Source organism: Haemaphysalis longicornis, unplaced genomic scaffold (assembly GCF_048455015.1).
Source record: "Haemaphysalis longicornis isolate Haplotype H1 unplaced genomic scaffold, Haemaphysalis longicornis Haplotype H1 scaffold_5, whole genome shotgun sequence".
In the NCBI taxonomy this organism is placed as follows: Eukaryota; Metazoa; Arthropoda; class Arachnida; order Ixodida; family Ixodidae; genus Haemaphysalis; species Haemaphysalis longicornis.
In genome coordinates this window covers 37,317,829-37,330,278 of record NW_027526385.1, presented here as the reverse complement: position 1 = coordinate 37,330,278, position 12,450 = coordinate 37,317,829, and the positions used below count along the sequence as shown (strand labels likewise).

At 51.2% G+C, this 12,450-nt stretch overlaps 1 protein-coding gene across 2 annotated transcripts in view; it reads right to left on the bottom strand.

The window, feature by feature from the left end:
- LOC144138056 (neuronal-specific septin-3-like) overlaps nt 1-12,450 on the bottom strand; it is a 78,345-nt gene that overhangs the window by 28,803 nt on the left and 37,092 nt on the right. The window lies entirely within an intron of this gene.

Genomic DNA, 12,450 nt, shown 5'->3' with positions numbered 1-12,450 from the left:
TCTGGCTCCGGAGGTTGGTTGGTTGGTTGCCTCAGACTATGGCACATACCCACGCGGGGGATTGGCCAAGAAGCTTTGTACCTAATCAGGATGTGATCTAATTTATTTTAGATCTCAAAATTTAGAAAAAGGTTCTTCAAATTGACAAGGGATGAAGCCACCAGGATATGCGTCAGTCTGGCTCCGAAGGGTGGTGGCTGTTGTTGTTGTTGCGCCTTTAGACATGGCACATACACAATTAGGGGATTGGCCAATCAACAGAGGACGGTTAAAATAAATGAAATTCTTATCTAATCACGAGACGCTTAGAAAAGATAATTTAGACCGGTTGGAAGGAGTTTTGAAAAAAAACTGGAAAATCGAATCAATTTGAATTTTCAATGTAGCGCAGGAGGGCAGAGCATACATCCCGGCGGCAGAACCCCGTTTCGGATGCCCCGAACGATAGCAGAGCCGGCACTGACAGGGATATCCCCACACTGCAAATTAAGCGGCACCTCCAGGGACTGGTGGTGGTGGTGGTGGCCCATAAAGTGGCGCGTACCCACTCAGGGGGATTGGCCAAGAAGAGTTTTTTTTATTACTAAAAAACCAGATAGGCAAAAAGGTGCAGTCGAAGAAAGAATTTAGTATATAGGTTGAAGACAGAAATAGAACAAGGAAGAGGAGCGAGAGAGCCTGATCAGAATCATTTTAACAAGGCAGACGAGCCGTCTCTGAAATGAAGGAATGAATAGCTTGACAGACATCCCCATGGCAGTGGCCTAGCTGCGTGCCTCCAAAAGACAAAAGCACTGGCAAGGTTAGTGGCATTCCAAGACGCCGCAGGGGAGCCTCCAGCAGCCTTCTTCAGTGATGCGAGAATCGGCGGCAAAAAAGGAAGAAATGCTCATCCGATTCAATTTCATGGCAGAAGTGGCACAAGGGTGAGGTTGCTAGATCTGTCCGGTATAGATACCTGTTAAGTGGGGGAACACCACAGCGAAACGAAGTCAGTGAAACTTCGCACGAGCAAGTTTGGCAGAGGCTTCTTTTCCACCGAAACCTGAGGTGTTCGAGTTCCGGAGAGGTGTGCAGCCCGTGATCAGACACGTCCTGGGCCAACAGGTATTGTCGATAACGGGCTAGCAACACGCAAGCAAACGGGGGAAGCACCTCTACAATAGGTAAAGACAATGTCATTTTCGCTAACGTATCCGCGGCTTCATTAAGGGCTAATCCACAGTGGCCAGGCAGCCAGACAAGCCTAATTGCCCGCACGTACGTAGGAACGAGGGAGTAAAAAGTTTTAAGCATGGGACTGACAGCTTCTGAAGAAAGGACCATGCACACGGAGAGGGAATCCGTGAGTATCATCACTGAAGATGGCGCAGAATCTAGATTCAGGACGGCAAGAAGAATAGCCAGACGTCTGTTGTTGTTGTTGTTGTTGATCCTGATAATTTATGGCGCATACCCAATCAGGGGATCGGTCAATCAACAGGGGATGGTAAAAATGAATGGATTTCTTATCAAATCACCAGACGCCTAGGAAAGATAATTTAGAACAGTTGGTTCTGAAAAAAAAAAAAAAAACTGGAAAATCAAAGCGAGGATGACCAATCTCAATCATAAAGACAATCGTTTGGAATTTCCAATGTAGCGCAGGAGCCTGAGCAGAGCATTCATCCCGGCGGCAGAACCCCGATTCGGATGCCCCGAACGATAGTATAGCCGGCCCTGTTAGGGATATCCCCAAACTGTAAAGCGGCACCTCCAGGGACTGACGTCTCAGTCGGGAAAAACGTCGGCATGTCAACAGGTAGTGTTCGACAGACTCGTCTTCGTTGCAATAGCTGCACAGAGCTGTTGGTGCCAGACGAGACCTGTGCAAGTACCTATTTAACTGGGGTACTCGACAACGTAAGGCTGTAATAACCACCTCTAAGTTGCGTGAAGGGCACCATTCAGGTTTCCATGAGAATTTAAGATGATTAAAATCACTTAATGACAGTAAAACCGATTCTTGCTGTTCTCGGAGTTTCAGCATCCTACAGTACCTAGCTGCTGTTATTAAAGGTGTCGGCTCTACGACGTCTACTACAGGACCAGAAAGTGCTACCCTTGCTAGAGAGTCGGCTGTCTCGTTGAATGTGATCCCCGCATGACCAGGAACCCAAAGAAGGTTAATTTCAGTGAAGTGAGGAGGCAGGAGTGACCGAAACGTCCGCAGAAGAGGAGTGTCTTTAGGGGAAGAAAGGGCTAAGCATACAGAAAAAGAATCAGAAATTATGATTGGAGATGTAATCGATACATCCAGCTTTCGTAGCGCCAGGACAATTGCCAGGAATTCCGCGAAGAATATCGGGATAAAATCAACCAGACGAACCGAAAAGGTCCAGTTAAGGGAAAGAGAAAATATTCCTATACCGGATTTTTCTTATCGTTGAGAAGCATCTGTATATATTATAGCACCTGGCTGCATGGAGGCCAAATAACCTTCGAGAAGACGATTGAGCAGTCGGGCTGGTAAAAGTTTAGCATTTTGGGGGAAAATGTTCTGGAAATTGATAGAAAGAGGACGTTTCAGTCGTGAAAAATCTTCTTCTTCTCCTCCTCCTTCTTCTTCTTCCTCTTCTTCTTCATATCTACACCCACTGCAGATAGGCTAGTGATGATATCACGACGACGACGACAATGATGATGATGATGATGGTGATAGCGGTGAAGAAGAAGAAAAAGAAGCCACTCTTCGGAGTCTACTGACTAACAGATACCCTCATAGCGGAACCTAAAATTAGCCTGGTACGTGCCGCGTGACAAGTGAGCGTGACGACAAGTAAGTAGAACAGGCACACGTGACGCGCTTCTAGAAGAGCAGTCACTGCAGGGGCGGGGGGGGGGGGGGGGGGGGACCGCCGCGTGAATTCCGGCCGTGTCGGAGTTTTTCGCGTCCAGAGACGTAGAAACGAAAGTCAACAAAGAGACGCAGTAAAGAAGTCTGATAATCGCTAGGCTTTCGACTTCAAAGCACGTAAGCAGACATAAGTTCCGGAAAAAATTTTGTCTCAACGTTTTCCAGAGCCCGCGCCTCTACAGCACGTGACGACGCCGCAGTCGGCGGCACTGCCCTCATTATCGGGCTCCGAGAAACGGGAGAGTAGTGACAGCCACGCGATCCCCGCCACCACGGAAGATGCCCGGGAGCGCCACGTTATTTAAGGCGGGAAGAAAGGGGCGTGCGAAGGAGATGTTTTTATAAATGACCTTCGCGCCAGCGCGCGTGACTGTGTGACAGGAGGCTAGCAGACGACGGCCCAAAAGATGACTGTACTCCCTGCCTCGCTAGCAGACGATTACAAAAAAAAAAAAAAAAAAAATACCGACTTTGCCACGTACCCTGCCGCCGCCGCCGTGGTGAGCAAAGCGCCTTTCGTAAAAGGAAGGCCTTCCGGACGATCCTCGCGAAACGATGGGGCAATGTTGCGGAATGTAAACGACACCGCGCCGGCTCTTTCTTCCTTTCTTTCTTGTGACTTCATTTGTTGTTGTTTTCTCAGGGGAGAAAATTGCTTCACCGGAACTTGCATCGGCGGTAACTACTGTGTACGCTCGTGTGGCAAGCCACCCAGGTAGGCGGCGGCATTGCGCGAGAAAAATAAAGAAACCGCGGCCGTTCAAAGTCGTGCCGTTCACTTCATCTTTTCAGATTATTCACGCCATACCACCGTCACGGCTCTCAAACTTCGCGCATCATTACCTACCCTATCACATCGGCGTAAACTATCACGTTAATTTATCATTGTTTCATACACTGTACCATCACTCTTCACTTCATGCTGATTCCTTTTCTTCGCCGCCGACCACCTTTCCTCGAAGGGACCATGCCTTAAAAGTAGGGGTGTGCGAATATCAAATTTTTCGAATACGAATATTTAGCTGCGAATATCGAATCGAATATCGAATAATTAAAGGGGTATGTGGCTTTCGAAATCAACTTTTTGATTTTCTTTTGTGAATTTTGATGATAATTAGCACAGCAACTGGAAGTCTTTCTGTGATAACACCATAAAAATTTCAAAGTAATATTTTGAAAACTTTTTATTTATAAAATTTTCTTTCTGTCCACCTTGCACCGAGCTTAAGCTGAGCTTAAAACATGATAGAAAAATTCCCCGCATTTCCCCGAGGGGAAGAATGTGAAAGTGCGAATGCACGAGTTGAATTTGCGCGGTTCGGTAATGTTCGCGAAAGAGAGATCACACACACACACACACAACTACAAAGAAAGAAAGATGCATTTATTCACAGACACCTATTTGTGTTGTCGTTGTACTTGATTGCTAGAGCGGATCTCAGCTTTGAAATTTCGTGTCAGTACTCCTTTAAGCAGGTGCATTAGCCCTTCTCACGCCCGATTCTTGGCCAATCCCCCACGTGGGTATGTGCCATGTCAGCGGCCAGGCAGCGCGCGCCCATCTCCCCCCGTTGCCAAGGAAGACGAGGAGATTCCTGGCCAATCCCCCACGTGGGTATGTGCCATGTCAGCGGCCAGGCTGCGCGCGCCCATCTCCACGTGCGCGGACATCGCCGGTGGACGCAGGTTCAGGGTCGCTTAAGAAGTGCATTCGCACTTAAAACTTGTTCAACGTACTTTGCATTCCGACATGAATGGTCGAGGTCATGACAGTCTTACGTTGCGCAAGAAAGCGATATGGCTCGACCTCATCGCTGCGCTCGTATACCGCAACATGTCATACTTTGTTTATCCCTGACATGGCCAGCCAGGTCGCTCCTAAGATTAAATCTAAAGTCACAGGCATTAATTACAACTACTGGCGTACAATCGTACCAGGTTGTGCAGCCAGGCGATGCTCCAACGCGCAGCGGGTACGCCGTGCGCGCCGAAGCTTTTGACGCGTCGGCCGTTTCTTTCCCAAGGCTAGCGAGCCTACTGTCAAGCTTAGCAATAACTAAGCGTGTAGGCATCTCAAATAAACGAAAAGTTCACTGCGCCAACCGCTATCACAAGCGCGCACACCGCGTTTCACCCTCCAGGGTAAAGTCACGCGCACCACGAAGCGTTCGATGACCTCCGCCTTTCGAGCCACGCAACTTCCCGTAATACGGCTTGTGATCCCAGGAATTGCCGTCGCTATAATGCCCGTGTTGAATACCATAGCAGGTAAAATGATTGAGCAGAAACTTGGACGAGCGAGGCAGTGCAAATGAACTCAGAAACGCGCACTACACAGTTTAGGCTGCCGCCCTCTTGCATTGTCACAGCGACGCCCAATCAAAAGGGCCGTTTCAACGCGCGCCGACCGCAAGGCCAACCAGGCTTCAGCATCTATTTCTGGCTTTGTTCGTGCGCATTTCTTTTAGGGGCGAAGCTCCTTAGGGCGTGGGTCTGTCCATCCTCGACGTATGTATGTAGCCACCTCTAGTTTAGTTCTTGGATTGTTTACTAGATGGCGTGGCTACCTCTAGTTTAGTTCTTGGATTGTTTACTAGATGGCGGTACTTGTATATGATGAAAAGATGCGCTTGGATTGTTTACTAGATGGCGTGGCTACCTCTAGTTTAGTTCTTGGATTGTTTACTAGATGGCGGGGAGCGTTGTAATAAAATCCGTTCGCTGTTGGCGCGCGCTCGGAGTCGCCCGATGGATAAGGCTGCAGATGTGCGAGCCCGCGAGGCAGAAGCGCTCCGTGAAGCTGCGCGACGCCGCCGCCAAGATCCTGCCGTACGAGAGCGGGAGGCCGAAGCGTGTCGTCTGGCTGCGCGACGACGCCGCCAAGATCCCAGCGTTCGAGAACGAGAGGCCCAAGCGTCACGGCAACGGCGCGAGGACCCTGCCGTACGCGAAGCGGCACGGCTGCGGCGCGAAGAGGATCTCCAAAACGTCAGAGAACGGGAAGCGGCGAGAAAGCGCGCGTATCGGCAGGCAGACCCCGATGCAGTGAGAGCTCGTGAGGCGTCTGCAAAACACATCAGGCGAGCTCAGCCCCAAGGTGCCGACGCGCGGTTTAAGCGATACTTTCTAGACGTTACGTTCGGACACAGATGTAGTGGGCGAACTTTCACTGAAGAGTCACGGTTTTACCGATGATTTCCCCTCAGGAGCTTCGCCCACTCATCATCATTCACCCCGTGGATATGCTGTGAATTTTTTTCTGCTCTTCGTGCGTTTGTGAATGAACGAAGATAAAAGACACGGTAAGGACTGGAAAGAGGATCGCTCGGCCGGTTCAATGGTATCAAAACGGCCACGCCTGGGCACCGTTGCGGAGATACAGCGCTCCAAAAATTGGCGTTTTTTCGCCCATTTCCGCTGACATTTTGTCACCGCAGCTGGCAAAAGTATTCTTTATATTATACCACTTTGCGACGGTTTTCGGCGGACAAACTTTGCAAACGCACAGGATAGAAAACACAGAAGCAGAATATGTGGCTTTAAAGAAAACGATGTTGTGGTCCCTTTTCCGAAGTTGAAACACATGCCCCCCCCCCCCCCCCCCCCCAAACTAATCAATCCAAATATTCGATAATAGCCGATTATTCGAACCTGTTCGAACATTTGAAATGTTTCGAATAGGTAGTCTTCGAAGCGAATGCGAATATAACTCGTTCACCATACCTGCATTCAGCCTTTTCCCTGTTTGTTTTATGCTGTGGTGATCCTGCTTTGGTTTTATGCTTTTTTTTTTGTTTTTTATGCTTTGTTCGTAAGTTCATCTGCGATTGTGTTGTTCTTACAATATTAGAGATAATATTGTCATATACGCTCTGTGCGATTTCGCTGTATGCCTTGTACATGGGGGGCTCGGGCGTCCCTCAAGTGATTTTTTTTTCACTTTTTGCCCGGGCCTACCCGCATCGTTCTTTTTGACGATGTAAATAAAACTCACTTTGACTTTGACTAACATATTTAATATTAGAGTAATATTCGAAATTTCCGAATATTCGCACACCCCTACTTAAAAGTGACACGTGTGAAATGCCACACTTCTACATATTCACAATCCTTCATATATACCTCGCACAATTGTTGATTGGAACCCGCCGCGGTGGCTCAGTGGCTAAGGCGTGCCCTGCTGAGCACGAGGTCGTGGGTTCGATTCCCGGCCGCGGCGGCCGCTTTTTTGATGGAAGCGAAGAGCAAAGACGCCTATGTGTTGTGGGGATCCTGGCGCCCGACGCGGCTCTTTTCCCCCTTTCTCCTTCGTCTCCTTCGAGTTGCTGGCTCGTCTCGGCGCCGCTGTGTAGAGCCGAGCCGTCTTCTAAAACTCCTGCAACCGTTGCGGCGATAAAACACTGTCACGCAGCGGGGGGGGCTCCGCCCTGGTGTTGGAGCTAACCTCACCTCATTGGCCCGTTTGAACGATGCCCGAACACCACCCTCGCCAGGACGCGAACGCGCGCCCTGCGCGGGGGTCCGTTCGGGGAGACGCTCAGGAGGACAGCCGAAGGTGCGTAACTATTTTCTCACCGCCCGGTCGCAGCTCTTTTGCGCCGGCTCTAAGCCGCTAGCCCTTCCGGCTGCCGGCCCGTGCCTTCGGTTGATCCTCAGTCCGTTCACTCACATATTAGCCGTACCTGACACTCGACGATCGCGCCGTGCGGTACGCGCCTGGGAACGGAAGGACAGTGTCTTTCTATTGCGAGCCCATCGGCCAGCACCCCCAGATTTTGCCCTTATTGCTGAGCCCACCGGTTCAGCGCGCCGAGGACGCGCACACTTGCGCGTGGCGCCAGATCGCCCATCGTCCCTTTCCACCCACGGGGATGTTGAACTGTAACTGAAGGGGTTGGCGCGAATAAACGCCTTCTGATGTACTACACTGGGCTTATTCCTTTGTCGCCCTCTACTCCACCTGCCCAACAGAGGCGGTGTTGAGCTGGCGCGACGGCGTCTCAGTTCCGTGAGCGTTCTCAAATAGCTCGAACCCGCGGTGGCTCCTCGCAATGTGCATGAGTGCATGCCTTATGCAATGCTAGGGTGGTGCATATTGTGAGGTAGAGACCACAAACTGGCGCCCAACGTGGGGCCATTGGCTCATTAGCCTTTGGCCGCTAATTAAGCTGAGTACGCAACCGGAATCAGTCTTATTGCTTATCCGCTAGCGGTAGCTGCTACGGGGACGAGGCGACTGCCCCTCCGTACGCGAGTGTGCGTGCACCCCTTCGGGGAGTGTGGGGATCCTGGCGCCCGACGCGGCTCTTTTCCCCCTTTCTCCTTCGTCTCCTTCGAGTTGCTGGCTCGTCTCGGCGCCGCTGTGTAGAGCCGAGCCGTCTTCTAAAACTCCTGCAACCGTTGCGGCGATAAAACACTGTCACGCAGCGGGGGGGGCTCCGCCCTGGTGTTGGAGCTAACCTCACCTCATTGGCCCGTTTGAACGATGCCCGAACACCACCCTCGCCAGGACGCGAACGCGCGCCCTGCGCGGGGGTCCGTTCGGGGAGACGCTCAGGAGGACAGCCGAAGGTGCGTAACTATTTTCTCACCGCCCGGTCGCAGCTCTTTTGCGCCGGCTCTAAGCCGCTAGCCCTTCCGGCTGCCGGCCCGTGCCTTCGGTTGATCCTCAGTCCGTTCACTCACATATTAGCCGTACCTGACACTCGACGATCGCGCCGTGCGGTACGCGCCTGGGAACGGAAGGACAGTGTCTTTCTATTGCGAGCCCATCGGCCAGCACCCCCAGATTTTGCCCTTATTGCTGAGCCCACCGGTTCAGCGCGCCGAGGACGCGCACACTTGCGCGTGGCGCCAGATCGCCCATCGTCCCTTTCCACCCACGGGGATGTTGAACTGTAACTGAAGGGGTTGGCGCGAATAAACGCCTTCTGATGTACTACACTGGGCTTATTCCTTTGTCGCCCTCTACTCCACCTGCCCAACAGAGGCGGTGTTGAGCTGGCGCGACGGCGTCTCAGTTCCGTGAGCGTTCTCAAATAGCTCGAACCCGCGGTGGCTCCTCGCAATGTGCATGAGTGCATGCCTTATGCAATGCTAGGGTGGTGCATATTGTGAGGTAGAGACCACAGTGTACGACATTTCGGTGCACGTTAAAGATCTCCAGGTGGTCAAAATTAATCCGGAGCCCTCCACTACGGCGCGCCTCATCGCCTGCGTTGCGTCGGCGCGTGAAACCCTTCAATTAATCAATTGTTGATTGGAATAGCCTACAATCTCACATTGTAACTGTAACCGATCCGACCAAATTTCAAGAACTTTTACACACTTACTTTGTATGTTAACTTCACTAAAAGGTGCTTTTGTAGGTTTGTTTATGAGTCCTTTCCAGAATAGTTGTTTGTTTTCCAACGGAAAAGAATTAACCGCAGTCAGGACCATTAACATTCAATAGAAACAGCTGAAGAGGATCGCCCTATCCACCACCACTTGCGCAGAGTATACGATATACTGACAGACTCCCAAGCTGCATGCCGCAATTTCCTGATCGGAAGAATATCGCTCCAGCATTGGCTATTCTAAAACGCATTAAGCAACTTCCAGAACTACAGATTGTCTGGTCACCTAGCTGGCCACGAATCCCCCGAAGGAAACGAGTCGGCACACGCCGCTACCCGCGCCCATACACAGCGGGCCGTTTTCCAAGAGGGAAGATAGCCTACAAGCTGACGACATCCTCAAGCCTACGCCCCTGCGAAAATACGCCGACATACTCGCCCACTACCGGTCCGGGCGCCAACAACAGAGAATTTTAGCTGACCGTTTTCGACGGTCCGCTCCGGTATCGACGGCCCGCTCGGCGCAACCGGAGCCAAAATCGCGGCCAAGCGCGCCACGCATGCGCAGTAGCGCCTCCGTTTGCTATCGGAGCGGAGCGGACCGTAAAAAACGGTCAGCTAAAACTCCGTATTACCCAGCACCCCACCCACACCTATCCAGAACCGAAGCGGCAATATTCCGAAGGCTGCAAACGAACCCTTACCCCCACAATACCCTACTCCCTGCAATGTACCCCACCCTCTGCCCAGCCCCTTGCAAATACTGTCCCCACCCTGCACCCTGTACCATCCGGTATGGGGGTGTCAACAAACCCCGTCCCTTACTCCCAATCCTCAACGTACATACGAGCAGTGGGTGGCACGGCTGACTAGCTCCGACCTCTCCTCCCAGCGTAGCCTGGTGGTGATGGCCCGGGTGGCCAGTGCAGGCCAGGGTATCCCGGACTAGAGAAAAACCTCCACCGGTCGGGTGCCCAGACATCAGCACATCCCCCATGACGATACTTGACGGCTACATATTGCGTGTGTGTTTCATACTACCTACAATGATGCAGACGCGTAGTACGGAGTTACGAATGGTCTGCGGTCTGATTCTTAATGACGACTACGAAAGGAAAGCGAAGAGGTGGACACACGATACAGCAGCGAAGAGGCCTAAGGAGCGTAGTTTTTGTTTTATCCAGAATTAATAATGGTAACAGAGTGGATCCCTAGAGAAGGCAAGCGTGGCAGGGGGCGGCAAAAGGTTAGGTGGGCAGATGAGATCAAGATTGCGGGGATAAATTGGTCGCAGTAGGTGCGGGATAATTGTAGATCCATGGGAGACGCCTTTGCCCTGCAGTGGGCGTAGATAGGCTGCTGGTGGTGTTGTTGTTGTTGTTGATGATGATGATGATGATGATGATGATGAATTTTCAATTCTGAAGAACACTTTTACAATAATTAGAGAAGCCTCAAACCATGGCCAAGCCCCCTCAGAAGAAGAAGAAGAAGAAGAAGAAGAAGAAGAAGAAGAAGAAGAAGAAGCAGGAGGGAGGGAGGGAGGGATGGAGGAGGAGGAGCGGGAGGACTGAAACTTACACCGCCAGGGCAAATAGCATGCGGTGATTCGATTTACACCATGGTGCGGAGCCCAGCCTTGCCGTTTTCGCGCTCTTACCTCCTCGCGGGGCCTTACGCGGCTAGGTCATGTACGCCTTTCCTTTCTCAGCGCATCTACAACCCGCACTTCCGGTACTGCCGTATCCACTTCACGGGTCGTTCTCGAGCAAAACTACGTTGTTTCTTGGCGCACCGCGTTCCGTTTTTTTTTTTTTCTTTGGTTTTTCACTCTATTTCCTTCACGCCCCCTACCAAACCCAACCGAGCGGCGCGAAAACCGATTTTCGGGCTCGTCTCTTTAAAGCGAGCGCGTCTACGCCGTCGTTGTGTTCCGCTTCGGTGCGCGGCCCGTACCGCACGTTACACCCTATTCTCGCCTTTTCCGCGGGCCTGGATATCCAACTCGAAGGAACTGCCGGAACGCAGGCGTCAAGAGGCTGCTCGTTTCCCCTCCAGGCCGCCGACGTCCGGCGTACGTATGATGCATTGCCCCGTCGCTGTTTTATCTCGGAAACACTTCCGGGAAGTTCGTGCAGAGGCACTGCCGATACGTATACGCCCCTCCGCGCCGCCCCGTATCGTTCCTTTATGATGTATGTACACGGCGTTCAAGGCCTGCAGACCTCCAAGTCTGTAAGTCACTGGACGGTGCTATCTACGGCGTCGTGATTAGGGCCGTGATAGCAGACGTTGTTTATTGCCTTCGAACGACGAACACGTGCTGGGAGCGGATATAGATGAAAGGGAAAAGGCTATGGAAACAGAGCAACGCACTGTCGTATAATGCACGATCGCAATGTACCGTTCATAGGCGGAAGCACCACGTCAGCCTGTGTTGCCTATTTGGCGAGGAATGGATTTGAGATGAAAAGCGTTCGTAATAACGAAGCAGACGCTTTCATGTCCCATCGGCAACACCGCTGCCGGAAGGTCCCGTGGCACGTAGACATACTTTCATCAGCGGCACTTCCAAGCGGTTGCGGTCGATGGAAGAGCGTTGGTCTCCGGATCGCCGAAGAAAATGTTAACCGTCGCTTCTTATACAGCCCAGCCCGCTTATAACGAACACATCGGGAAACGGAAATCGGTTCGTTATATCCGTTTTTCGCTATATCTGAACGTAATATACATGGGTACAAATGGTAACGGGAAACGATGGTTTGTTCTTTATAGTGGGGATTTCGCTAAAACCGAGTTCGCTATAAGTGGGCTATACTGTGTATGCTGTGTTACATTTTATTTAACGTACCGTAAAGTTCCGTGCGAACGCGCACCCTCTCCTTTAGGGGTGAAATATTCAATTTACTAAAAGACCCTAAACATCGCCCATACCCTAAAATCGATGGCTTTAGCAGCGATGAGTGAACAAAATAAACGTGAATCATATATTTATGTGTTAATGCGGTCGCTTATTTGTCCTTTCCGCACTTGAGCCGAAAGTTCGCCCATCTGGATTTTTTTTTTTTATATCTCCGCAATTTTGGTTTGCGGTGCGGCCACTTTTTGTAATTTTTCGCAATTGACCCGAAAGATCTCCCATCCTGCATTTTTCACTTGATATCTCTGAAATTCGGGTGGGCGTTCTTTCGAAACTTTACGGTACTTTACCGACAC